Below are 25,028 nucleotides of genomic sequence, written 5' to 3'. Positions count from 1 at the left end.
GGAGCAAAGGATGCTCCACTGATGAAACAACAGCTTCACTTGTCCCCCTGGCTGTTGCAGCCACGTGGATCTGTAGCCCACTCCCCCAGGCAGTGGAGCCAGATCTGGTCAGGCCATTTCCACCTCCTGGTTTTCCCTTCCTGCAAAGCCTTAATCTGAGGTTTTAAATGGGATTTAAGTGATGCTCTGGCTTTTTGCTGGCCTCTCTGCAAAAGCAATAAATTCAACCCCTGCTAGATGTGAACAAATAAAAGCAGCTCTCCCTGTAGGCTATGTGTGCACACATCCCTATTAAACCCTTCTCTGACAGCCCCAGCAACAGCTGGTGGAAATCTGCAGCAATCTCTGGCCTTGAGACAGAGGCACTGATTTACACCCCTCTCCCAGCCCTTCACTCCTCTTCCTCCTGCCTCACCTCTTCCCTGGATGCTACCCCTCATCTCACCTCCTTCCCTGCTCTCAGGAGATAAATAACCATGGATGTGAGGAAGAAAACAGGGCACTGAAATTTCATCCATTGAGAATTTGCTCTGGTTTTTGTTTGTTTGTTTGTTTGGGTTTTGTTATTGTTGTTTGTTTGGTACCTTTTGCAGCAATTCTGTGCAAATCATCTCTAGGAATAGGGAGGAGAAAACAAAACTGGGCAAAGTTAGATTCCTAATCAGGAATGGCTTGTTTTCTAGCCATGCTGGGGAGTGTAGGGAGGAAGAGAGAGCCATTCAGCCACCCTGAACAATACCTGTTCCCCCAGACCCAGCAGCTGAGGCTGGCACAAGGCTGTGGGTGAAGCCTGGTGCTGGCAGCACAATCCAGGGTGGAAGATTGACCCTTGGCTTTGTGAGCAATCAGGAGCTGAGTGTCAGGGGCCTGCCAAAGACACACCAGGTACCAGGAAGATGATCCAAACCAGGGCATGGCCGCAGGCACAGCATCTCACAGGAGACAGCCAGGGGGATGGATGGCAAGGGAAGCACCAGGGGCTTCTGGCAGCTGCAGGGACCAGTGGAGAAAGGAGGAAGGCAATGACAGGAGCACAGGGAGGGTGGGGTGGAGGGTTCTGACCAAGGCACTGAGATAATTTAGGTCTTCCCACACCCCCAGCACACTTACAAGTGCTTTATACTCTCTGCCACTCATCTGAGTCATCTGTTTCCCATAGGGCATGGTGTTCTCTCAGCATCTCCCAGCAGAGTGGGTTTAAACAGGGCATGGCTGGAGCAAGACTTTGTTATAGCTGATTGCAATAAGTCTCACAATCTGCTCTGCAATTATTTATTGTATTTTTTATTTCTTAGAAAGGCCTTTATAGACCTTTATTTCTTAGGGCTGGTAGGGGTCCTGAGCAACCTGGTCTAGTAGAAAGTGTCCTAGCCCATGACAGCAGGGTTGAAACTAGATTATCTTTAAGATCCCTTCCAACTCAAACCATTCTATGATTCTGTAACATGATTCCATGATTTTACCCTTCTCTGAACACACTGGAAAAGAATTTGGTTGCTCGGGCTCACAATATCCCCACCTCCACCAAGGTACAACTCCCTGGTACACCATAAAGCACTTACGTACATGTGATTAAATGCCACTGAAGCGGATGGGAATTTGCTTACAAGCAAATTACAAATTCCTTACAAGCTTAAGGACTTTGCAGAATCAGGGCCGAAATCCACTGAGTCTTTGCTAACACTCCCAGCCGGCTGAGTCCTGCCTTGGGAATGCGGTTATTTTCCCTCCTGAGGCTCTGAAATGTTACATGGAAGCTTTCCTCCCCCTGCCAGCTGCAGGGAGCTGATGTGGATCCTGGGGTGAGATTGGGCTCCGAGCTGTTGGAGATAACATTGGTTTAGGGTGTGGTTTGTTTTCACACAGAACATCCCAGCCCAGATACAGAACCGCTAAAAACCTCATCTCAAAGAACAAAAAGCACAATGTTGTCTCCTATCTTTGAGCCAAAACCAGCCCTGGGTGCCGTGATGGAAATCTTCCCATAAACTCCAATGGATTGGGATGGTGGTAGGGGCTCAGATGGTGGTTTTGTCCTTTTGGTGCAAGTCTTCTGTTTAGAACAGAACAACAATTAAATAAAAGCTGTGGCCTGTTTTTCTGCTGAGCAATATCATCTGTGCAGCGTGAAAGACTATAACCTCGAGAGGGCTTTTTTCCCCCCAAATCAATTTTATTTAATTTTTGTAAGGGGATGGGTTCCATATTCCATTACTGTCAGCTGAATCAAGAGTGTCCTTTTAAGTTTCACTGGAACAGACACATAAAAACCCTTCCCCAGGGATAAGACAGTATTGATCTGACATGGATTGGTCTCAGAGAACATTTATTAGGGTCTAGTGAGCATCTAATGATGAACCCTACCAAGTATATTCTTACAGATTTACAAGAAGAAACCCATTTTCTTTCCCTCAGCTCTGAGAAAGTCCTGGTTTAGTTTTTCATGCAGTGAGCAAACCCTGGCAGCCCCCTCCTGTTACAAGGCATTACAGGGATTATTTTCCAAGCAGGCTTGGTACCCATGCTCTCCCTTCTTGGGGCCGGATGCTCATCAGTGTCACACGATGACTATTGCATGTGTCCTACTCATCCAGAGAGGCTCTGGGCAGCTGGTTATTGGGTTTTCCTGCCTCAATACAGGAGCTTAATTTAATAGGCGGCTGTTGGAAAAACAAGCAGGAAAGCAACACAATGGGGCTTGATAAGCAGCGTCCAAACAAGCTCCAAGGAGGCAATTACAAGAAAATGGCTGAGCTGCTTCGATGAGGAAGATGTAATTCCAGATGCCAACCATTAAGCAGATTATACCCAGGCTGGGAGCTTCCAGATCAAACCATCACTCCACGGTTAAACAAAGTCCTTCAGGAGGAGAAGAGTGGGAAGTGGGGCTCTGGGAAGGCATTTTAAGAGGAAAAAAAGATGAATGGAAGAGTGAAAGAAAACCTGTGCTGGGTGGGAGGCAGGGACCATCCTGCCCAGCATCCTCTCATAGCTAATGGTGTATGATAAGCCAGGGCTATGAGAAGTGTTCAGGGATATTTTCCCATAAACTCTCCAAGCCTACAGCAGACTGCATGCAGCTCCAGGACTTCCTGAGCCTGAGGCTTGTATAGAAATACTGGATTGAATAGTCCTGGCCTAACCCTTTACCTCAGTGAAAAATGCTCCCTATCTTTGATCACTAGCTCTTTGGTGAGAACAGAGGCCAGAGCTGCTCACAGCATTCAAGAGGACAGCAAACCAGGAATTTGTGCAGCAGTTTCCCCTCTTACCACATTAACTCCTATCTGTCTATTTGCTTTCTTGACTGCTACTCAGCATTGAGTTGATGCTTTTATCGAACTCCTTGTTATAACCTGGGATCCTTTTCCTGATGGGTTGCGGCCAGTTCAGAGCCCATTGCCATGTGCATGATGTAAGAGGTGCTCCCTGTGAGGCTCATCACTTTTGGGATCATTTTTTCATATTTGTCTCCAGAGAATTCCATCTGTCATTTTGTCACTGAGTGTCCCAAGGTGCTGCTGCAGTTTGGTGCCACTGGCCTTCCCAAGCAGCTCAGTGTCACCAGAAACCCTCACCATGTCCCCACCCACCCCCACTCCTACAGCTCTGATGAAGATGCTGAGCTCAGACCCCTGCTCAGATCTCCGTGGAACTCCCCATCTCATGGCTCCAGTGCAGACTGGCCACCCACTCTGGCCTTTGTGGTTTGTGTCTGTAAACCACTGAGGTTTTTTTCATGGCTCCTTACTCCCCTCAATATGTTTTGACGAAGGATTTTGTCAGAGCCTTTAGGAAATCAATATCTCCTATATCCATTAGATCTCTGTTTTTCTACCACATATTTGGCTCCATCAAGGACTGTGGTGGATTTTGTGAGTTACAACTTCTCCTGCCAAAACCTGTGTCCTGGTACAGATGTTTATCCTCTTGTCTCACCAGTTTCACAGCACCATCATTGGGTTTGCTGCTCCAGATAACCTGCCCTTGACACCTTTTATCCAAAAACTGCCTTGGTGATTGTTGCCTCCCATTTGCTTCTACACCCAACAGCAAGAAATCAAGCAAGGCAGGCTGGAGACCAGCATGGCTGAGCAAAAACCTGCTCCTCAAACTGATGGGTGAGAAGGAAAAGCCAATGGAAGCAGGGACCTAGGAAGAGTACAGGGATAGATTTTCATGTTTAGGGATGGGCTAAGGCACAGATGAAAAAGGCCAATGAGAACCTGGTTTACTGGAAAGTGTCCCTACCCACGGCAGGGGGTTGGAACAAAATGATCTCAAAGGTCCCTTCCAACTCAAGCCTTTTTGTGATTCTATAATTTTGCTCCATGTTTTGTTACCAACTCCTCTAAGGATGATGCTTTTTCTTTACTTTCCCAACTTTCCTTTGTCTCTGTATCAATTTTTGTGCCGACTCCATATGAAACACTATCACAGTGAACCCCTTCCTGCCTTTCAGACCTTCCCATATAGTGGTTGCCAAGAAAGAAAAAAGAATTATACAAGATGTAAATAGCTTGACCTCTTATCCAGAAAAAAAAAAAAAAAAAAAAAAAAAAAAAAAAAAAAAAAAAAAAAGATTACTTAAGGTAAAATGTTCCACGCTATTAATTTGATCTGAGTTTTGATTTGCACCAAGAACACTAACTGCCCCTTCTGCCATCTCATGCAGTGAGGTTATTCCCATACATGTGGGAACCCAACCGTGTATCCAATTGCTGCTGTGATTCACGTGAAATGGGAACCCCTGGAAAATCGATTTCCTAAATCCAAGTGGAGACTGCCTCATCTTGGGAGGCCTCTGCCAGGCAGCTGCAACACAGATCCCGTGTGTCCATGTCCCCCATGCCGCCAGCTGGGTGAAACTTTATCTTCTCCTCCTGCCTGCCCTCCTCCTCCTCCTCTGCTGCACGGGCAGTGCCGGAGCCTGGAGCGTCCCAGTGCAGTGTCTGGGTGTGGTACCCCCAGCAGGGCATCTCCAGTGTGATATCCCCAGTGTGGTACCCCTGGTGTGCTACTCTCGGTGTAGTACCCCCAGCAGGGCATCCCTGGTGCAGTACAGCCTTTGCAGCATCCCTAGTACGGTGCCCCTGGTGAGGTACCCTTGGGTGCAGTACCCTCGGTACAGTACCCCAGTGTGGTACCCTTGGTGCAGTACCCCCAGCAGGGCATCCCTAGTGCGATACCCCCAGTGCGGTACCCCCAGTGCGGTACCCCCAGTGCGGTACCCCTGGTTCAGTACAGCCTTTGCAGCATCCCCAGTGCGGTACCCCGGGTGCCGTACCCTTGTAGCGGTACCCCCGGTGCCGTACCCTTGTTGCGGTACCCTTGTAGCGGTACCCCCGGTGCCGTACCCCCGGCAGGGCACTCCCGCAGTCCCATCCCCGCCCCGCACGTCACTACCAGTCCCGGCGGCGGGCGGGCGGTGACGCCAGCGCGCCGGGCGGGGCGGGCGCGGCCCATTGTGGGCAGGGGCCGGGCGGGCTCCGCGCCGCGCAGCGCAGCGCCGCGCCGGCAGGTACCGGGCGGAGCGGGGCAGCCAGCGAGCCCTCCGCCCCGGCACGAACGGCGGGGCAGCGAGCCCTCCGCCCCGGCACGAACGGCGGGGCAGCGAGCCCTCCGCCCCGGCACGAACGGCGGCCGCGCTGCGGTGAGTCCTGCGAGCCCTTGGGCGCTCCTCCCCTTCGGTTTGGGGGGGATTTTGGCGGAGCGTGCTGCCCTTCTCCCGTACCCCGCGGCCGTGCTGGGGTGGGAGCCGGGACTTTTCTGCCTTTTCCCCGCCGTGCGGAGGGAGGCGAGCCCGCGTCCCAGCCCGCCCCGGGCGCTGCGGGGAGCTATTGCCCCGGGGGGAGCCCGGGCCCCGCGGTGCTCGCCCCGCTGCCGGAGCTCCGGAGCATGGCGTGTCCCCCAGCCCCAGCGTGTTCCTCGGAGCATGGCGTGTCCCCCAGCTCCAGCGTGTCCCCCGGAGCATGGCGTGTCCCCCAGCCCCTGCGTGTCCCCCGGTCCCCGCGTGTCCCGGGCGGTTCCCAGCCCGGTGGGCGCCGGGCAGGGGGCGCCCATGCGGGGGCGTGGGATGCGGGATGCTGCTGCTGCGCTGCCTTCTCCATGGCAACGCCTCCGGAGGCTGCTGCAGCCCCGGCGCCGGCTGGCACGGCGGCTCCCACCCCTGCGGCGACTCCCACACCACCGCTGTGACCCCCCCGTGATGGGGCTCCCGCGGGCTTTGGGGGGTCTCAGCCTCCTGAGTGCCTCCCCATAGCACGGCAGTTTGGGGCTGCCCCATCATCCGCGTGTGCCAAGCCGCTGGTGCTGGTGTCACGCATTTTGCTGCAGGCGTGCTCTGGTCCAGCCGATGCTTTGATGTGGGATTTTGGCATATGCCGGTGTTGGGCTATGGCTTGGCTACGTAGAGTAGATCTGTGGCTCTGGCACCAGGTGGGGAGATCGGGTCTGTCACCGGCTGCACCCGCCCAAAAATTGTGGGAGGGAGGATTCTGGTCAAGGGTCTGCCTGGAGGAGGGACAATGCCCTTGCTGCGTGGAGCCTTGAGGATGGCACCGGCTGCCGCTGGTGTGTGGTGGCTGTGGTTGGATCCTGGTCTTTTGCTTGGCACGAGGTTTTCAGTGTGAACAGCAGGGTTTCGTCCCTGGGGTCTGCAGCGCTCGTGGCTTTCACACCACGCTTCCTCTTGCTTCGGTGCTGGTGTGAAACAGTCTTTCGGCATCTTTAGGGGATCAAGGTTAATTTAAGGCAAAGGCAAATGATAATGTTCCTCCTGACAAAAGCCACGTGAGCCGACAGGGCTGTGCTGCCGAGCTGGGGGCGAGGGGCTGCCCAGGAATCGGAGGCGGGTGGGAGATGAGGGGATGCAGCCCAGCCCCCTTTGCAGGTGCTGGGGAGCAGGCAGCCCATGGCACAGGCTGCCCTGGTGGTTTTGGCCAGGCCTGAGCACTGCAGATGTGCCCAGCATTGTCCAGCCAGCCAGCTTCTCCCAGCAGCACGCAGAGGGAGAAGCCAGTGGTTTCCTTTTTTTCCCTCTCTAGAGGTTGATTCTGACACTGCCTACAAAACCAGGTGCTGGTGTGTAGTGATGCCTCGGTTGTGAATGTGGTGCAACCTTGTCCTCCCTTGCCAAAACCAATGTATTCCAAAGCTATGGGCATTCCCTGCGTGCCCCTCTTTGAGCTCCATTAGGAGTAGATTGGTCCTGCAGCATCTGAACCTTTTTCCACGAGCCCTGGAGTTTGTTTTGGCGTGCATTTCCCCCCAAACCCTGCGGGTCAGACATCCACCTTGCTGTTCCTCGATTAATGAGTGACTCACCCTGCTCTCCCCGTGGCCATATGCCGGGACCTGCCCCTGCTCTGTCAGGAGCAGGAAGCAAAAGCCAAAGTCCACGATCTCCGGCCGCCCAGTGTTGTGTGACACCGGGACAGGAGGAAGCAGTGACACTTCCTGGCTCTGGCCAGCGCCCAGCTGGTGCAGTGGTGCCCTGACACGGCCCTGGGATTTTTGGGTCCAGCCAGCCAAGCGTGCACCCTGCTCTGTGTCCTGGCCTCTGCCCTGGGGAGGCAAACAGGATGGGTGAGGTGTAAAACCAGCGCTGAATCCGCTCCCCTGGGCTTGAAACGGAGTCAAACCGGTCTTGACCTGAGCTGGCTCCTTATCTGACCTTTTGTTTCTGGCAGGGGTGCAGGAGGGAGCAGGCAAGGGGCAGCCACGGCGGGCTGGCTGCTCCAGTGAGGACGGGCCAGACCTGGGGACAGCCGGTCTGACTGGATCATGTTTATCTCCCTTGGCTTCTGTGCTTTGTTTTGGTTCCTTCCTCCTCTTTTTCCCGCGCTGTCATGTCACAGCTGAGGATCCCAAGGCAGTGGGGACATGGAGCTGTTGGGGCAGCTGGGCTTCTCCCATATTCTGTCAGCTGGCCAGGAGCGTGGCTCCTCTCACTCCTCTCACCTTCCTGCTCTGGAGTTTCCATGCACTGACCATCCCTGCTGGCTCCATCCCTAAATGTGCATTTGGAGCAGCCCACCACGTGCCCAGGCTGCAGACACACCTGGTGAATCTACAACCTGAGCAGATTGTGCGGGGATCCTGACAGATGCACCACCCAGAGCGGGTGGTCTGCCCATCCTCCTCCTGCACAGACTCCCACTGAGCTCCTCCTGCACGGCCACTTTTATCTCTGAAGTATTAATAAACGAAGCCTGCCTATTTCTGTGAGCCTTTTTAAGAGGCTGGCAGGGCTGCCTTGCTCAGCACTGCGACTATTCAGAGCTTTTCTCTGCGTGTGCTCTAGCAGTCGATAAGCCAGGGCATCCAGCTGTCAGCTTTGGAGATTGCCAAAGCCTGCTCAACGACATTTCTGCAGGCTCTGCTCACAAATGAGGATTTTGTTGGACGCTTTGGTTTCTGACTTGATGCTGGTAATTAAATATCTTAACTTGGCTTCAGAAAGCTGCCACTGCTGTGGAGTGACTGGTGAGGCCATGTGAAGCAGGATGTGCTTGTTCTGCTGGAATTGAGTGTGACCTAACTATGATTCTTCAACCTGCAATTTATTTTCTTATAAAAATATCCTTTTTTTATATAAGTAAAATCCTTTAAAAGGAGAAGAAAAATCTTGTGTTTTACTGCTGTGCTGTTAAGCTTGCATGGACCTGCTGGGACAGCTGTTTATTTGCAAGTCGTGGCAGCCGAATGCTATAAAATTCAAATCATGTCCACATTGATTTTTTTCCCCCCTTTCTCTTTTAAGATAATCATATATGTACTTTTCATTCATGCAACACAACAGATGTCAGTGCCATGCTGAAAAAAAAGGAGCTGATCTGAGCAAAGGGCCATAAATTGGGACAGAAATACTGAATGCGTGATCCTGACTCGTTAATTTAGATGCTAAGTCACATAGATTTACTCACTCTGTGTTTACCATACTAGGGGATGAGAGAAACAGCTAGTTAAGGGTTGGAATGTCATTAAATATTCCAGCAGAAGCTCTTCTGAGTATTGCATTCCCTCACTCTTCATGACATACTCTTTGCACAAGCTAAACCAGAGGAAAGGGGTTGGAACTAAATGGTCTTTAAGGTCCATTCCAACCCAAACCATTCTGTGATTCTGTGATTTCCAACTTTCTATTTAATGCAGAAATTAGAGGCTACACAGCCCCTTGCCAGATACATGTTGTAATTTGCTGTTTGCCTTTGATTCTTCTTTTCTTTCTTCCTTAATTGGGAGAAAAGCTGTGCTGGTGCCTGCTTAGCCTCCTGCCCTCTCAGGAGACCATTTGCACTTGGTGTCTTCTGTCCTTGTGGCATGTCATAACATTCTGGAATACACTGACGAACCAGGAGTTCTGGGGTAGCACAGAAAATCTCAGCTCAGTGAGTCATAAACCTTTCATATCTTTGTGGCCACTGAGAAGAAAACCAAAGGAGATGGAAATGAGAGAAGCGGCCTGGCACACCATGAGGACGTGGTTAGTTGACTGAAGAGTTTCAGGATCTGAGCTGACAGTGCATTGTTTGGTGATTGGTGTGGCCTGAACACCAGCCACCTGAATTACAGCAAATTAACCAAATTAATGCCTGGAGTTGTCTGAACATCTGGCCTGTGTTTCCTCATGGTGGGGCTGGGTGGGGTCATTCCCAAGGGCATCTGTCCCATTCTGTGCCCAGGTCTGCAGCAACCTCTGTGCCCTCACTTGAGTCTCTGATTGCCCCATCCTGTTCCTGCTCCCTCCTGCGTTCACCCCCAGCCTTTTGGGGGGAATTTAATGTAAAAGTGTTCAGTGGAGGAGGTTTGTGCTGCCTGGAGCACCTGGGCAAGGAGGCTGCTCGTGGTCCCTTCCTGAGTCAGCCAGACTGGATGGGATGGCCCAGCCTGGAGACACTCACAGGTGAGTCAGTGTGACCGTGACTCAGAAAGTTTCTCGATGTTCTGCTCCTCATGACTGAGTCTTGAGAAACTCCAAACATTCAAAAAAACAATTCAGAACATTGCCATGAGTGGAAGGGTGGTGTTGGACAGGCGTGTTCTTACCCACCAGCTAGCTGCTCATCCTGCCAGTGCTGATGGGTGCTAATGCTGGTTGATGTTCAAACCTCTTCTCTTCCTGCAGTAAGTGTCTCTTTGGTGCTGTTTGGATTTTTGTTTTTTGTGTTTGGAGCTGGCTTGCAGGCACGGAGGAAGCGCGGTGTGGTGTGATTGGTAAGAGCTGCTGCATTGCTGGCTGGACACATCCTCTCTTTCCCAACCAGAGACATCCTCTGTTTCCCAACCCAGGCAGGGCCTGGTGGATGATTGAAGGGTTATTTGCCGTGCCAGACAAGTGGCTTCATGTTTCCCTTCTGCATTCCTGGGCTGAGCTCTGCATAGCGATGTGCTCTCAGCTACGTGCTGCTCACCTCAGTCATGTCTCCCCTGTCCACACAGCCTGAGTGGAAGTCAGGGCTCTCTCTCCCTGTCCAGGCTGCCCTGACCCTGTGCCACCTGTGCTGATTTTATGGCAGGGTAATGAAATGAGGTGTGGAGGGTGTGGTGGAGGAGCTGCAGGAGTGTCCGGCTCCGTCTGCCCGCGTTTACCACACCTCCTGGAGGAATGGTTTTCGGAAGCTGAACCCAGTGACCCAATTACCGACCTCTGGGTCTGGACCGTGGCCAGGAATTCTGCACTGAGGCTGCTCGTTCCCTTTTGTGCAGGCCCTGGGTGGAAAGCAGCCGTGCCAAAGCTCAGAACAGCTTGGCAACAGCCAGAGATGGGTGAGATAAAGACAGGGGAAGGACCCAGTTAATCCACCAGACCTGTGCCCATCCCGAGGGACCCCGGTGGGATCTCCTGGTGCTCCTGGCTCCCTGCTGCTCCCTGCCTGCCTTTCACATGGGGCTTTCATCCTGTTTCCCATGGCAATGGGCTGGGCTGCTGGCAGATCCTGCCTTGGGGCAGTATGGCAGGAGGAAGCAATTCAAAATTGTGCCATTCAGAGGCGGATTCTGGGGGGTGGTGTGTGAAACACCAGCAGCTGGGCTCTGCACCAAGATGCAAAACGGAGCTACAGAGCTTGGCAGCTTTTGGGGAAGGCTCTGCAGGGTGTTGGTTCATTCCCTGCTTTGCAGGAGTGAGGATCTGCTTGCCTCCCTTCTAGTGAGCAGGGCATCCTCAGAGGTTGTAGGGTCGAGCATGTGAGGGCAGACTGTCACCAAGCAGCAAAGTCCTCCCTGTTTTGGGGCAGGAACACAACTGTCTGTATGCTGGGACTGTGCTCTGCACCTGGGAGCCAGCTTTGTACCACTTGGGCTGGAGGAGAGGACAGCACTTTGTCATTAAAATAAAAAAACCTGGAGTGTTAAAATGGGGGATGGAGAGGGGCATTGTTCAGGGTGGAATCTGCAGCCACTCAGGTCTGAGGTGTGAGGAGGAGAGCACTGTGTGTTCCAGGGGGGTGTGGAAAGATATTTTATGTTGCTCAGGTGATTTTCTAGCAGCTTGGTACCTATTACAGGCAAACTGTTGGCAGGATTTCCTCCCAGATACAGCAGGGAGGAGGATGGAGGAGCAGTTCAGAGACCATTTCCCCCACCCCAAACAAGCAGGATTAATTGTTTGCTGTGGCATGGCCATGGAGGCACGCAGGGGATGTTTTCTGTCTCTGATGTGTTGTGTGACATAGAGTTCAGCCCATGGTGGGTCTGCCCTGCTGCTGCTCCTGAGTGTTTCTTTTGTCCACACCTTTCTGAGGTGGCTCTCTGGAGCTGCACATTCACCTGACTTTTACCTAGCCATGAGGTGTGGGTTATTGTTTGTTTTTTGTTGGTTTTTTTTTTTTTTCTGAGTGCTTGTTCTTTGCTTGGCCTCAGCATCAGCTTAATGAGTGGTGCTTAGAGAATCTGTGAGCTCATGTCCCATCCTGGAGGGTCTGTGTCAGCTGTGCTCCGGTGCAGCTGTTTCCTTCAAGGATGCTTGTGTGGATGGAAGCTACTGTAAATCTGTTTGTGTAAAGCTTTCCCTGCCATGACTCCAGCCATCCTTCATGTTCCTGTTGTTTCATGCTGCTGCTGCCCCTGGGGAGCACAGCACCAGCGTGCCAGAGCTGAGGGTGGGGAGATGTGTCAGGGGAGGTGGACACCCTTGTCGTGCCTGGCTTCCAGAGGAATCTCATGCAAAAGACACTTCTGTGGCTGAGGTTTCCTTCCCTCTGCCCCCGAGGCACGAGGAGTGTCTTGGCTTGTGTGCCCAGTGCAGGGAAGAGAGGCTGCTCTGTGCCTTAAGCCTTGAGGGTGCCTGGTGTTGTTCAGCTGCCCTGTCTGGCTTGGCACTGCTCTCCTTGCACATCCCCAGCATTGCCTTCAGCTGCTGTGCCTCTGCAGAGGGACACTGGCCCAGCCTGCTGCTGGATCTCATCCAGCAACTCGGGAAAAAAGCAGCCCACGCTGCTGTCCTTGGGTTTTCTTCTTCCATCAAGTCCTGTGACAAGTGCTGTGTCTCAAACTCCATGCAGAGACAGCAGGGTAAAGGCTGTCAGAGCTCTGGTCTTGTTCCCTGGTGCTGGGTGAGCGTCAGGCAGAGAAAAGCTGAACTTGCAGATCTGTTCCTGGGTGCTCTGGTAAGTCATGCCAAGGACTGTTTGAACAGTGCTAATCCCAGGTGCCTCTGGAGCAACCTTGTTTACAATGCCAGCTCTTCAAATGGGTGTTCTGACAAAAACTTTACGCAAGCCCTTTGCTTAGCAAAGCTCTGGGAGATTGGTTTTCAGACCTCAGGATGCCATCTCCTTGTCCCAGCGTTTTGGAGACACCCTGCAAGGAGACTGGCACCTTTTTGGGGATCACTCACATCCATTTGTGAGCTCCATCTGTTTTGCCGTGGAGAGTTCTGCTGGCAAATTGCATGTGAAATAGCTGGTGGCTCTGGAGCCATGAGAAATCCCTGCCCATCACAAGGAGCAAAAAGATGTTGAAGAAAATTTTTGGAGCATGGTAAATATTGTAATCCCTACAGTCAGTCTGCTTTTGGAGCTGGGGATGGAATTGAGCCTTTATGCTCATTGCTTTTCCCCCCATTTACTTATGTATTAAATGCTGCTCTTCCACTTACCAAGTTCAGCACAATTTGTCAGTTCTTAATTGATGCAGTGATGGTCACAGTTGTGTTCAAACTCACTGATGTGTGACAGGCTGTGATTTGGGTTACCTAGTCATGAAATTGTGCTGTTCCCCTAGCTGGCACATTAGGACTTACCTTACATCAGGTTTTTCAAGCCATTCATAGTGTGACAGCTTTCATCCTGAAAAAAAGAGAGCAAAGAGGGACTTTAGCCCGAAAATCCTCTGAATTGATTTCCAAAGGATTGCTTGTAGTTGCATCACAGGAAGCTTTGTTGGTTTTGCTCTGGGGATGAGGCTGAACTAGGTGAGAGACGTGTGAGACAGTGGTGGTGATGTGTCTCACAGCTGTCACTCAGTGGCCTCATGTTCATGTTTTTATTTTACCTTGTGGATTGGACTGTGTTTTTCATTTTGGTGAAAATCAAACTGAGGCTGTGTCTTTGGGGTCTGGCGTCCTCAGTATGCCATGGGGTGTGGGATAATGAAGGAGGGATGGCAAGACCCAAGCTCCAGCTGTCCTAATGGGCTCTTACAGTGTGTTCTGAAATGCATGCCCTTACTCTGGGAAACTGACTCCAGGCAATACGGAGTGGGGGCAAAAAGACCTGTGAAAAATGGGTGCTCAATTTTCCAGGGGGGACAAAAAGCCAAGGAAAACATATCCAAAGTCGCCTTGTCAGATCTGTCACGGGAACGTCCTTATCCAGCCCCTGGGTTGGACTCAGTGCTGCTAATTACAGCTTGTCTCGCTGCTGAAAGGGAAAGTTTGAATCTGTTCACCCTGGGTTTCCCACAGCAGCATTTTGGGACAGCACCAACTCCATATCTCCATGCCTGGAAGCTCTTGTCCAACGCCAGAGACTGGGCTGCTGTTTGTGAGCACCTCTCAGTCTCTCTGCTCTATTCTGAATTCACCTGCTGCAAAAGGCCCTGCAGAGGTGCCCTGGAGCTCAGGGGATGTTGCTGTGAAGGTCCCAAGCACAGGACAGCTGTCCTTTCAGCCTCTGGTTTTTGGCTCTGTCCTGCTGCAGGATCTGCAGCTCAGCTCTCCCTTGGCTGCAGCATTCCCATGAAACTGGAACTGTTTGCAGAAGAATAGACAGGTCCTCTCTGCTGGAGCTGGGAGTCCTGGGCTGCTGCAGGAGGGGAGAAGGTTGTAACCAAATGTCCTTTTCATCACCTGCCTCCACCTGTGTTGCTGCTGCTCTGCAGCCCTGGAGCTGGGCTGGGGCTGATCCATGACATGCTGCATTCAGGGGACAGCTTTGTGTTCTCATTTCTAAATTCTCGTGTATCTCCAGGAGGGGAAGCCTTCCCTGACCTTTCCATGTTGCACGTGGCTGTGTTTCTGTTGGGAGCCCAGCACTACAGGAGCCTGTGGGATGCTGCTGGGGCTGTGGTGTTGTGAGCCCATGGCACACACCTGGGCAGGGCAGCAGGGCAGGCTCTGGCCTCAGCTGGTGGGATACTCAGGGCTTTCCCAGCAGCAGCTCCAGGTCATGCAGAGCCCGATGCAGATGGATATTCACAGCTTAGCAGTGCTGCTCTAACCCCAAGCTTATTAAAAGCTCACAGGACCGTGTCTTCCCCTTCCTCCTCCTGCTTCCTTCCCCCTCCCTTGGCTTTTCAACACCAGGCTTTGAATAAATCATCTAGGATGTGATCACACAGGAAATTCGCGAATTTAATTTTTATTTTTTTTTCTGCAGCCAAGTTCGGAAGTGAATTCAGCTCTCCAGGGTTTCAGTCCTGTGCTTTTTAATCACGAGGTTCCCCATCCTTTCTACTCTGTCACTTGTGATGTCTCCTTGGCTGTGTAAGCTTTTCCCCTGCCTTTCCCTGCCCACAGAAACAATAGCTGCTGGAAATGCTCTTCAAGAACCCGGAATGGCTGGGGATTGCCTGTGGAAAATGCAGATTTAATTTATGTTAGGTCTTTTTGTTTTTGTTTACCGCTTGGTTATCCTTTTCCTTCAGAGAAAAGCAAAGCCCTTGTTCTTGCAGCATTCACCACTCGTGATGTGTTCCTCGCTGGAAGTAACACGCTCAAAATCCTGCATTCCTTTGTGCATCTTCGCTTTATTTTCTTTTTCTTTGTGGGTGGGAGCTTAGGGAGTATAATGGGCAGATTAGCAACTGTATTTGTGGAGTAACCCATCTTTGTGCAGGTCTGGCTGGAAACCAATTAAGCTTGTCTTGATCTCTAAATGAGATTTTTGTCGAAGCCTCTCCCAGCCGCCTCCTGCACCATTAATAGCAGGGTGGGATGGAAATAGCTGGCGTGTTGGATCAACAGCCAGGCGTTGGCTGCGGGGAGGATCCCGGGATGCTGCGAGCTGCTGCCTCTTTGTGTGCCTGTTCTGCAGCTCTGCTTCTCCAAACCTGGGATTGGGAGTTGTGTGCCTGCAAGTGTGCAATGCCCTGCGCTGGCAGGAGTGGGGCTGGAGGGAAAAGCTGCTGGGTAAAGAGGGAACATCCGTGACCCCCATTCCTGTGACATCCCTGCGTGTGTTCGGGATCTCCTCAGCTGCAGGTTCCCCAAAGTGCCTTGGCTTGGGTGTATCTGTCTGCTCATAGGTTGATTTTTAGCCTGGAAAATCCCTGTGGCTTCCCAGGGGGACACACGACCTTGCCAGCCTGGGGGTGTTTGCTGCTGCTGTGATGAAAACCAGTCCGGGAACGGCGCTTTGGTGCAGCGTTTTTGAAGAGAACCGATTAAGGAAAGATGCCTTTAATAAGCTGTGCCTTGGGGGAACCCTTCTATCTCTGTCCCAGACTGCTTCTGCATCAAGATAAGGTTGCAGAGCAGCTGGAGCTGTGCTCTGCTTTGGGAGGTGTAGGAGGGGGAAGGGCAGCAGGATTTCTTGTAGGGTGCGAACATTCATTATGATCACTTTTATTTGTAAAGTAGCTACAGATAAACCATACACAGGTGATTCCTCCTGCTCTGCGTGCCTGTTATAGACAAATGATGGCAAGAGTGATCTCAGGGAAAGGGGGAAAGGGAAACACTGGGTGAAGCTGCAGGGTGTGTGTGTGGCATGCAGCCCATCACCCTTCTGCCCCGCTTGGTCCTCTCCTAGGAGTGCACAAACCAGCTTTTCCCTGCATGCCTAGAATTTTGCTCTCCATCTCCTCACTCCCTAAGTTCCAAAAGCTCTTGGGTTATTCATGGAAGTGCTGCTTTTTTTTCCTTCTCCCAGTGTAAAAGTGCCCTGCAAGAGCTGTGGGTGTAAAGGCATGGAATGCTGTGCTGAAGCCCCACCAAGGATGTCATGTTGTGGACATTGACATCATGGCATGGCCAAACCCAGTCACTTTCTGTGTTGGGGAAATTTGGGTCAACTTGGGAATCCTGAGTCCATTCTGATCTGCATCAGAATGAAGCAAGTGCCTTCCAGAGTTTCATGACAACTGCAAAAGCTTCAGAAAAACCTAAAACTGGGATGACTGGTGGTTTCAATGCTTGGGTGGGACTTATGGAGAGAGGAGCTGGAACAGCCTCCAGAACTGGTGCTGTTTTAGCTTTTTCTGGGATGCTCTTGACTGAAAAGCTGCTGAGTTTTGATGCCAGTGAGACAGAAAAATACCTGGTGGCAGGGTGTCCCTGCAACTTCACCCTGCTGTCGTGGGGCTGAGGTGGTTTGGTGCAGTGATCTGATGAGGCATGGCAGCCCTGCCCTGTGGAGACACCATCTCCTGGGAGGAAAATGTAAAAATAACCATGGCTTTGGCTGTGTCTCTGAGCAGCTAAGGGGATGAAAGTATATCCATGGAAATTAGGCAGGAGAAATGAGCCTTTTCCTGAGGGGCAGGTCTGAAGGGAAGGTCCTGAACACCATGAGGGAAAGGTCCTTTCCCTCCAGTGCTGTGCTGGGTGCAGGGGACACACTGGAGCTGGGCTCTGGGGTGGGTTCAGAGGGTTCCCCATTGTTCCCTGTCATCCTCTTCCTCACTGTGGGCTAAAGGAGGTGCAGCCCTGTGGCTCCTGCACCTCGTCCCATGCCATGGCTCCAGGGTCTAGACAGGTGACACAAACCCTGTGAGAGACTGTGTCCTGCCCAAGGCTTTGAAAACCTGTTGGACCCATTCTTCCTCCTCTTTGCTTTTCAGAGCTTTTATGGAGCAGCTCTGTTCCTCCATGTGAGACCAGTAGAGTGTGGAGCTGGGAGTGAGCCCATGGGAGTTGTGATGGATGGCAGACGGGTGCTCCTGGCCTTAGCAGGCTCAGCTAATTTAATCTGCACTGGACATGATCTCCTTTGTCTTCCAGTTGAGCTAAATATACCCTTTGGCTTGTGGTTATGGAGGCTAACTTCCTTTTTGATGATGGAAAACACACTAACATGGGATGCAGCTGGCTGCCTGTGGATGGAGCTGGGAGAAGAGTGGGACTGGGGCATCCCATGGCTGAGACTCTCCTGCTTACTGTGTCTGGACCAAAGTATGGGATGCTCAGTGGGCATCTATGTGGAGGGCCCCAGCTCCAGAGTTTTGTGTGATGCAGGTTTTGGAAGCATGAGGAATTCCAGTGTGGCCATGAGATTGCCATTGTCTGACAGGTTTTAAAGTTTAGTGGCTGAGCTGCACCTTACTGGGCATGGCTGGTGGCTTCAGGACAGAGAAAAAGTCCCTCTCCATCTCTGCATAATTCCCAGAAGAAGCAGTTCTATTTTTCTGGATGCAGAGGGAAATAAAAAGCTGTTGGTCAGCTTGAGCAGCAACTGGAAGAAGTTTTAGTCTTGGAAGGCAAAAGGGAAATTAAAGGCTAGTGGTGAAATTTAATGTGTTATTCCAAACTGGGAAGTTAAGTACCTGGGATTGGACACACGAGCTGTGTTGGGGGATGCCTGTTTGTACCCTGTTCTGTCTGCGAGTGCTCTGCCAGAGCTGCTGGGGGGTCTTTGGGTGTGTTCTCTCCTGAGGTTTGTCCTGTGTGGCAGCATCTCAGACTCTCCTGTGTTTGGCCTCACAGGAGTCCTTGGGAGACCAGAAAGTCACAACAACAGGTGAAATGTGCTGCTGCATCTTCCCTGCCATGCTGGCCTCAAAGCCAGTAGTCACTTAATTAATTTTTCACTGTTGCTGACTTCAGAGGAGCCAGGAAAGCAGCTCAGGAGACCTTTAGTGAGATGTGGCTTCAGGGTCTCTAATATTGGCAACTTCTCAGTTAAATACCCAGTGTCAGCCATTCAAGTGCCTTGTGCATGTATTTTCTGGAAGCTGGCAAACATATATTCCCCCATTTGCTGCCCTGGTATGTAACCAGCTTATCTCTGAGCAGCTGGATTTAACCCTCTTATCCTTCTCTGTGCCAGCCCTTCACACTCTGCTCATCTGTCCCAGCCTGGATGACTTCCATGGGAAATGGGTGTTTGCCCTCCCTGGGATGATTACTTCGGTTATTTAAAAAGAAACAAAACAAAAAATGCACCAGCAAACTCCTGGATTGGGATAATTAAGTAAGATTGAGGTGTTTAAGTAAATGAGTTGCCCTTTAATTAAAAAAAAAAATTATATATATATATATATTTATATATATATATGTCTCATCATGGTTCCTAAAATAATGAACCACTGACCTGCTTTATCCCTGATTTGGCTTACAGATGGGAGGGGAGGTAAATTATCATGGAAGCATAGAATGTCCTGAGCTGGAAGGGACCACAAGGATCACTGAGTCTGACTCTGGCCCTGCACAGGACATCCCAAGAATCACACCCTGTGCTTGAGAGTGTTGTCCAAAGGTTCCTTGGGCTCTGTAGGTTTGGTGCTGTGACCACTGCCCTGTTGTAGTGCCCAGACACCCTCTGGGGGAAGAACCTTTCCCTAATATTCAGCCTAAACCTCCTTGATACAACTTGATCCCATTCCCTCAGCTTCCATCACAGGCCACCATAGAGAAGAAATTGGTTCCTGCCCCAAATTTTAGATGAAACCAGGGAAAATCATCTTCACTCTTGTGACCAGCTCCTTGTCTTCCGTGGCAATGCCTGAGTTTGTTAGTTCAGGGAGGCAGAGTTGCTCTCCAGGGGCTGGGCAGTTTGTCCTTCCTCTCCTGTGTCCCTGGAGCAGAGCAGCACTGCAGCTTCCAGCTGGGAAAGGTGAGATCTGACCTGCCTGCCCTTGCAGGGCCCATGAGCAGGAGGATGCTGGGCAGCCAGGAGCTGTGCCCTGGGGCTGGGAGGATCTCACACCAGAGATGGGGAAAGCATTAATTTTGATTCTGCAGAGCCAGTGCACTGGGAATGGCACCCCCTTCTTGGTGGGTGGAGTGAAGAGATGTGAGGAGACACGTTTATTTATCAGAACACTGATCAGAGGGAAACAGGGTGTGTTTGGGGGAAGGGGTGAGGCAGGGCAGATCAGCAGGGACCACAAACACAGCTGTTTGTGTGCCCTGGTAACTTGAACTCATTGCTGCTGGGACTCCCTGCCCCACTCTGCTGCCAGAGATGCTCTCCTCGTTATTAAAGTGCTGAGATAATTGTAGTTTCAGTGTTTCCAGCGGGGGAGTTCACAGGAGAGGGAGGCATTCCTGGAAGCTCTCCATCCTGGAGGCATCCAGATGTGACTCAGCACCTTGGCTGGTGGTGCTGTACAGTGGGCTTTGGCTTGGTGCTGGTTTTCAGAGGAGCTAATATAAAAACAGGGAGCACAGGCAGTGGTTTGGAGCTGTGGAACAGCATTTTGAGCTGTGATGAGCAAAAGAGGCAGTTTGGGAGCAGGGCTGCTGCTGAGCCCATGGTGGAAGGGCAGTGCCTGACCCTGGTTTGACTGATGGATGTGCAGGGAAGTGCTGCATGTGCACAAAAGCTGGGGAATGGGAATGCTCCTCTTGCCTTTTCATCAAGAAGCTGTAAAATGGCATCCAGCAGCTCTTCAGCCCGTGCCTGGAAGCCAAGGCCAGGTGCATGTAATCCTGAACAAGGCACAGGACATCTGGGTATTTATTTATATTTGAGCTGCTTTTAGCCACTGGAACAAACACTTGCAGAAAGTGGCCTTAGCCTTGGCTCAGCATCCTGCATGCAGACCACAGGTAGCCCTGAAGGCAGCTTGAGCTTGATGAAAGCTCATTAAGCCATCAGTAGCAAGAGAAGCAGATAAGATCAACAAGCCACAGTGTTTGGGGAGCCCCATGCTCCAGGAGAAACCACTTTCAGAGCAAACACTTCTAATGTAGCTTTGGCAGGCAGGTGTGGATGGAGTTTCTGCAGCTGTGAAACTGATGTCAAGCAGTGGTTTTTCCTATTTGCTTGCAAAAAAATCATCCACTGGCTCTGCCTGCTGTGGGGCAGAGAGCTGGGGACCAGGTGAGATGTGCACAGATCTGCACTGTGTTGCCCTTTGCCAGCCCTCCAAAGCTCTGTAAGAAATGTCTGCTCTGGAAAAGTGATTTTTTCTGGAACATGGGACTGAAATGACTGCAGTGCAACCTCTCCCTGCTGAGGAGAGTCCTTGCCTTGTCCCGTTGATCTGAATGAAGTAATTTCTAAGGACATTTTCCATGAATCAATAAATCCATGCTTGCTGCTGTGCCTGCGAGGTTTAATTTGCTCTAGATACTGCATGGAGTGTCTCTGTCCTGAATTGCACTGCCAAGTTCTGCTCTTTGGGAGAGGATGAGGATACAGCTGGATCCTCTGGGAAGATGCTGCCAGCATCTGATGGTGCCTGATCCTTGTTAATTGTGCACCTCCCAGTTCAGGCAGGGTGTAAGAGCAATGGTTTCCCTGTGTGTGGAATTTGAGGGCTTAGTCTGTTGTGCCAAGCATTTCCTGATGTTACAGATCTTGGGGAAATTGAAGCAAAAAAAGAAAAGGGAGGGGTGGGATCATTGGCCTTTGAAGGAGACCACAGTGCAGAAATCTGGGTTACAGGTAGGTTTTCCTTCCACATCTCTGAGTGATGCTTCCTCTCCAGAGGAATTAAAAAATTCCTGTTGCTCTGCACCAACTCCCCTTCCAAAAGCTGCTTTTATGAGCCCTTGGAAGCAATGCACATGGATCTGCCTGGAAAAAGAGAGTGCTGAAACACTGCTCTGTTACACATAGAGAAGTTAAAGATAACTCCAACTCCCCCCAGTCCTGAGCTTGTTTCCCTTGCTTTGTCTGAGCACTGTGGTTGTGAATGGATGAGGGGACCCTGGTTTCTGCTGTGCACTGGGGGTTTGGGATTGTGTTTGTTCCTCAGTTAATCTTGTGCACAGTGGGTGTTTTGAAGGCATTCTGAGCTGGCTGGGCATGGACTGGGTCCATGAGCACTTCTCCATCCTGTTCACCTGCCTGGCTGAGCCCCCAAGGACCCTCCACCTCTCCTCCAGAGCAGCTCCAACATCATTTTATATCTCTTGGAGGTCAGAGCTCAAGCTGGAGAATCCAGAAAGGTTCCCAGAGCCAAAACACGCCGTGGCAGGCGGGTGTGTGCCTGGTCTCTGCTTCTCATTTCCTTCATCACTGTGGGAGCAGTGGGGCTGCACATGGGCTTTCAGCAGGGTGTCCCCTCTTTTGTTCCTGTGTATTGGAAAAGTCTGCACACGTGTTTATATTTAAAAGCAATATGTATATATGTCAGCATGGCCATTTGTGAGCTGTTCCCCTCAGAACTGGCCTGGTTGGACAAAGGAGGGATGTATTTCTCACCTGCCTACCTGTTGCACTGGCAGCTGTGTGATGGTCCTGCTGCTCCAGCCATTCTTGCACTTGGAAATAACAGGTGTTGGTAAAGAGGGATCCCAAACCTGCTCAGACCTGGCTAGGAAGGCTCTTTTTGAAGTGAGCAGGCTTTGGGTAAGTCTGGCAGCACCAGTGGACAGGCTCTGTTGCTGTTATTTGTATCACAGCCTGGGCAGGTCTTTCCATGGGTACCCATCCTGCATTTTCCATGCCCTCTTTCCCATATCCTTGCTGGTGTGTTGGAATGAAAGAGATGCAGCTTCTGGTGGCAGGGCTGATGTTGGGCTTGCTGTCCTCCTCTGGGACAGCAAATACAAGATCAAACAATGGCTGTGCCAATGGCAAAGCGGAGCAGCCATGGAAAATTGTCATTTTAAATAATTGCCATCATGGTTTTTCCTCCCCATGTTCTTCCCCACCACCATGTCTTTCCCCACCCACAACCTGGGGGCTGCCTGGATCTCTCCAGGATTTATGTTGGAAGGGAGATGTTATGTAGGTAATTAAACAGCCATGCTGCTGGATGGAAATGGGATTTGGTGCTTACTGCTGTGACTCTTTCTCATGCATGAGGGTGAACTGATTGATTACTGAGGTTTGAGATTAAATATTCCCCTGAGCTCCACTGGCATTTAGTGTGGTGGGGGGAGGGAAGGGCTGGAGGAGAATTATGGTTTTCCTGCAAGGAGAGTAGGGGAATGTCTGCAGAGCACATCCCCTTGTCTTGGTCTGTGACAGGCTCCTGGCACTGGTGCCTTGGGCACCAGTAAAGCAGGAGCCTGACTCCACACCCACCATGCTGGATGCTGCTGGGCTTTGCCAGCCCCTCTCACTGCTGCATCCTGCCCAGTCCCTGTGGCTCAGCTGCCTCCATCTCATTCCTGGCTCAGCTCCCTCCCAGCCTAGCAGCAGGGTAGACCTGCAGCCCCCACCTTTCTCCTTGGGAGCTCAGTTTATTTGTTTATTTTCCTTCATTTCTTCTAATCCAACCCCCCTGTGTGTTCGGTTTCGGTGGGAAGGGAGGGAAACCCCCACGCTCCTCGAGTGCAGGGTGGGTTGGAGGCGCCGCCTTCGCTTCCCTTGAAGTCTAATTTTAGCTGAAGGCAAGGGGATCCCTCCAGGGCATGGCACAGATTTCCCATCAGCTGCCAGGCCTTAAGAAACAACACACACAAACAAAAACAACACAGAAGCACTTAAGGTTTATTTGGGTGAATTCTTTCAAAAAAAGGGCGTGACTTAATTTTTTATTTTAATTTTTTTTTTTTTACGAGCAGCCCCTGCTGCACGCTGGCTTTGTTCTGCTGCAGTCGGGTATTTCAGGTCTTCCAAGATTTAATCAGAATAATTAGTTACTGTCTGTTTGTACCTTCTGTTTCTGTTGCAGGGTTACCAAAGGGCGTGTTTATCTTCCAGAGGGCTGCCCAAGTGTCGCTCAATCATTAAAGCATCCGATTTCCTCCAGCTTACCTGCCATGAGGCTTATGTAAGTAAACAAATAAATAAAAAAATGAAAGCAGGGAGGGTGGGGATGGTGCTGGTGCATTCAGCTTGGGGGGGGATGTAGGGATTTTTCCTGATTGTCACAGGTTTAATTGTGAGTTGCCTGTGGTTCCCAGCCCATCATGCGGTGATCAGAGGACCGAGTGTTTGGATTGGCAATGAACGACCCAGCCAGTTTAATGAGGCTGCTCTCAGCCAAGCCTTCACCCTGCTGAACTGGCAGCAGCTCTGCTGCTCCCTGTCATCTCAGGAGCAGGGGGGAAAAAAGGCCTTACAGGAATGAAAGGTTTTTGCTTTCACTAGTACAGTTACAGCTTTGACTCCTCAAGCCAGTGGTATCCCTTGTAAAAATCACAGCTCTGCCTGGAAATAAGTTAGCACTGTAAGTTTGGCAGTATTGGGAATTAGCTGTTTTTCAGCCTGTGTTTGCATGCTTGGTTTGGGAAGGGGGACTGTTAGTGCACACATTTCCCATCTCTAACACAGGAGATGGGGAGGACACAGGAGGTCACTGAAATCTCACAGGGAGAGCAGTGAGGTGCTGAACCCAGCCCTGGCTCCTGCCTGGTGCCTGAGTGAACTCTGATGTTTTCCCTTCAGTGTTTGTCACCCAGAGCAGATGAGTGGCCCTGCTCTGATGGCAGTGTGGGGCTGGACAGTTTGCTTTTTTCCCTTTGGTTTCTCTCTCTTCCTGAGCTGGCGTGGCAGGGGTTGGGTTCTGAGGTGCTGCCTTGTCACTGCCTTTGCTGCCTCATTTATCATGTCCAATGTGCAAACCCTGGGAGCAAGGGTTCAGGGTGCACACTGCTTCCCTGATGGGTTTAGATACTTTTAAATCCAGAAACAGTCTTTACCATCAGTTTCTCTGCTTCCCTGTGTGAGAGAGAGCACAAATGTTTGAGGTTGGTAGATTTGTGGGGATTACAGATGTGCAGCTGGGCTTTGTTCTCCTCCCCTGGGAGAAGCTTATGAGAGAGAAGGGGCTTGGAGAGGACAAGGTGGGACCAAAGGGATCTGGTGTCTTCAGGGAAAATTGCTTGTGTGAAGGTCAAGGTTAAATTCATCTTCTCTCTGTGTTTGTTGGGAAGAGTAAAGGTGAGCCACAGTGATAGGGCGTGTGTTGGACTCTGCTGTCGCAGAGCTGGAGCTGGGCATGATCTCCACATCCTGTCCCAGCTCCAGAGGAACAGTTTGGAGAGATGCTGGCAAATCCTCTGTCCCTTCTGTGGTGGCTGTCACAACCAGCAGTGCCTTGCTGATGGCCTTTGCTCTTTCTGCTCTGGTGTGTGTGGAGGTGGGAAAAGTCCTATATGATAGAAATACTCTTAAGAAAGGCTGTCAACCTGATTTTTTCCTTGATGTTTGCCCAGCTGGAACGCTGGTGGTGGTTCAGACAACACCTCCTGAAGCACTGGGAATGTGTGATGTGCAGCACAGCCACTGCTCCTGCCTGGCAGGGTCCCTCCATCCAGTGAGGGATGCTGGAGGGGGTGGCAGGTCTCTATTCCTCATCCTGCTGGTGTGTGCCTGCCTGCTTCACTCAGCCTTCCACAGATCTGCCTGGTTTGGGCAGAGGGAGAGGTGGGGAGGAGGAGCAGAGCTGCTGGGAGTGGAGGAGAGTGGAAGCATAGAGGGGAAGGGAGATGACAGAGTGGTGGAGATGGATGCTGGAAGAAAAGGAGGTGATGTGGCTCATTTGCCTGGTGCTGTAGAAGTTGCTTAGTTAAATCAAGT

General features: G+C 51.3%; 1 protein-coding gene across 2 annotated transcripts in view; it reads left to right on the top strand.

Moving 5' to 3' along the window:
• Positions 1-5,467: 5,467 nt before the first annotated feature.
• DAAM1 (dishevelled associated activator of morphogenesis 1) overlaps positions 5,468-25,028 on the top strand; it is an 86,342-nt gene continuing 66,781 nt past the window's right edge. The window contains exons 1-2 of one of the 2 annotated variants that reach the window (XM_079309305.1): positions 5,468-5,653; positions 23,179-23,277. The gene's annotated coding sequence lies outside the window, so the exon portion shown is untranslated. The remainder of the gene's footprint in view (positions 5,654-23,178; positions 23,278-25,028) is intronic. The other variant, XM_079309303.1, reaches the window with a different exon arrangement.

The sequence above is a fragment of the Erithacus rubecula genome (genome assembly GCF_903797595.1).
Source record: "Erithacus rubecula genome assembly, chromosome: 6".
Classification (NCBI taxonomy): Eukaryota; Metazoa; Chordata; class Aves; order Passeriformes; family Muscicapidae; genus Erithacus; species Erithacus rubecula.
Note: the sequence above shows the minus strand (reverse complement) of the source record. Positions and strands in the feature narration are given on the sequence as shown.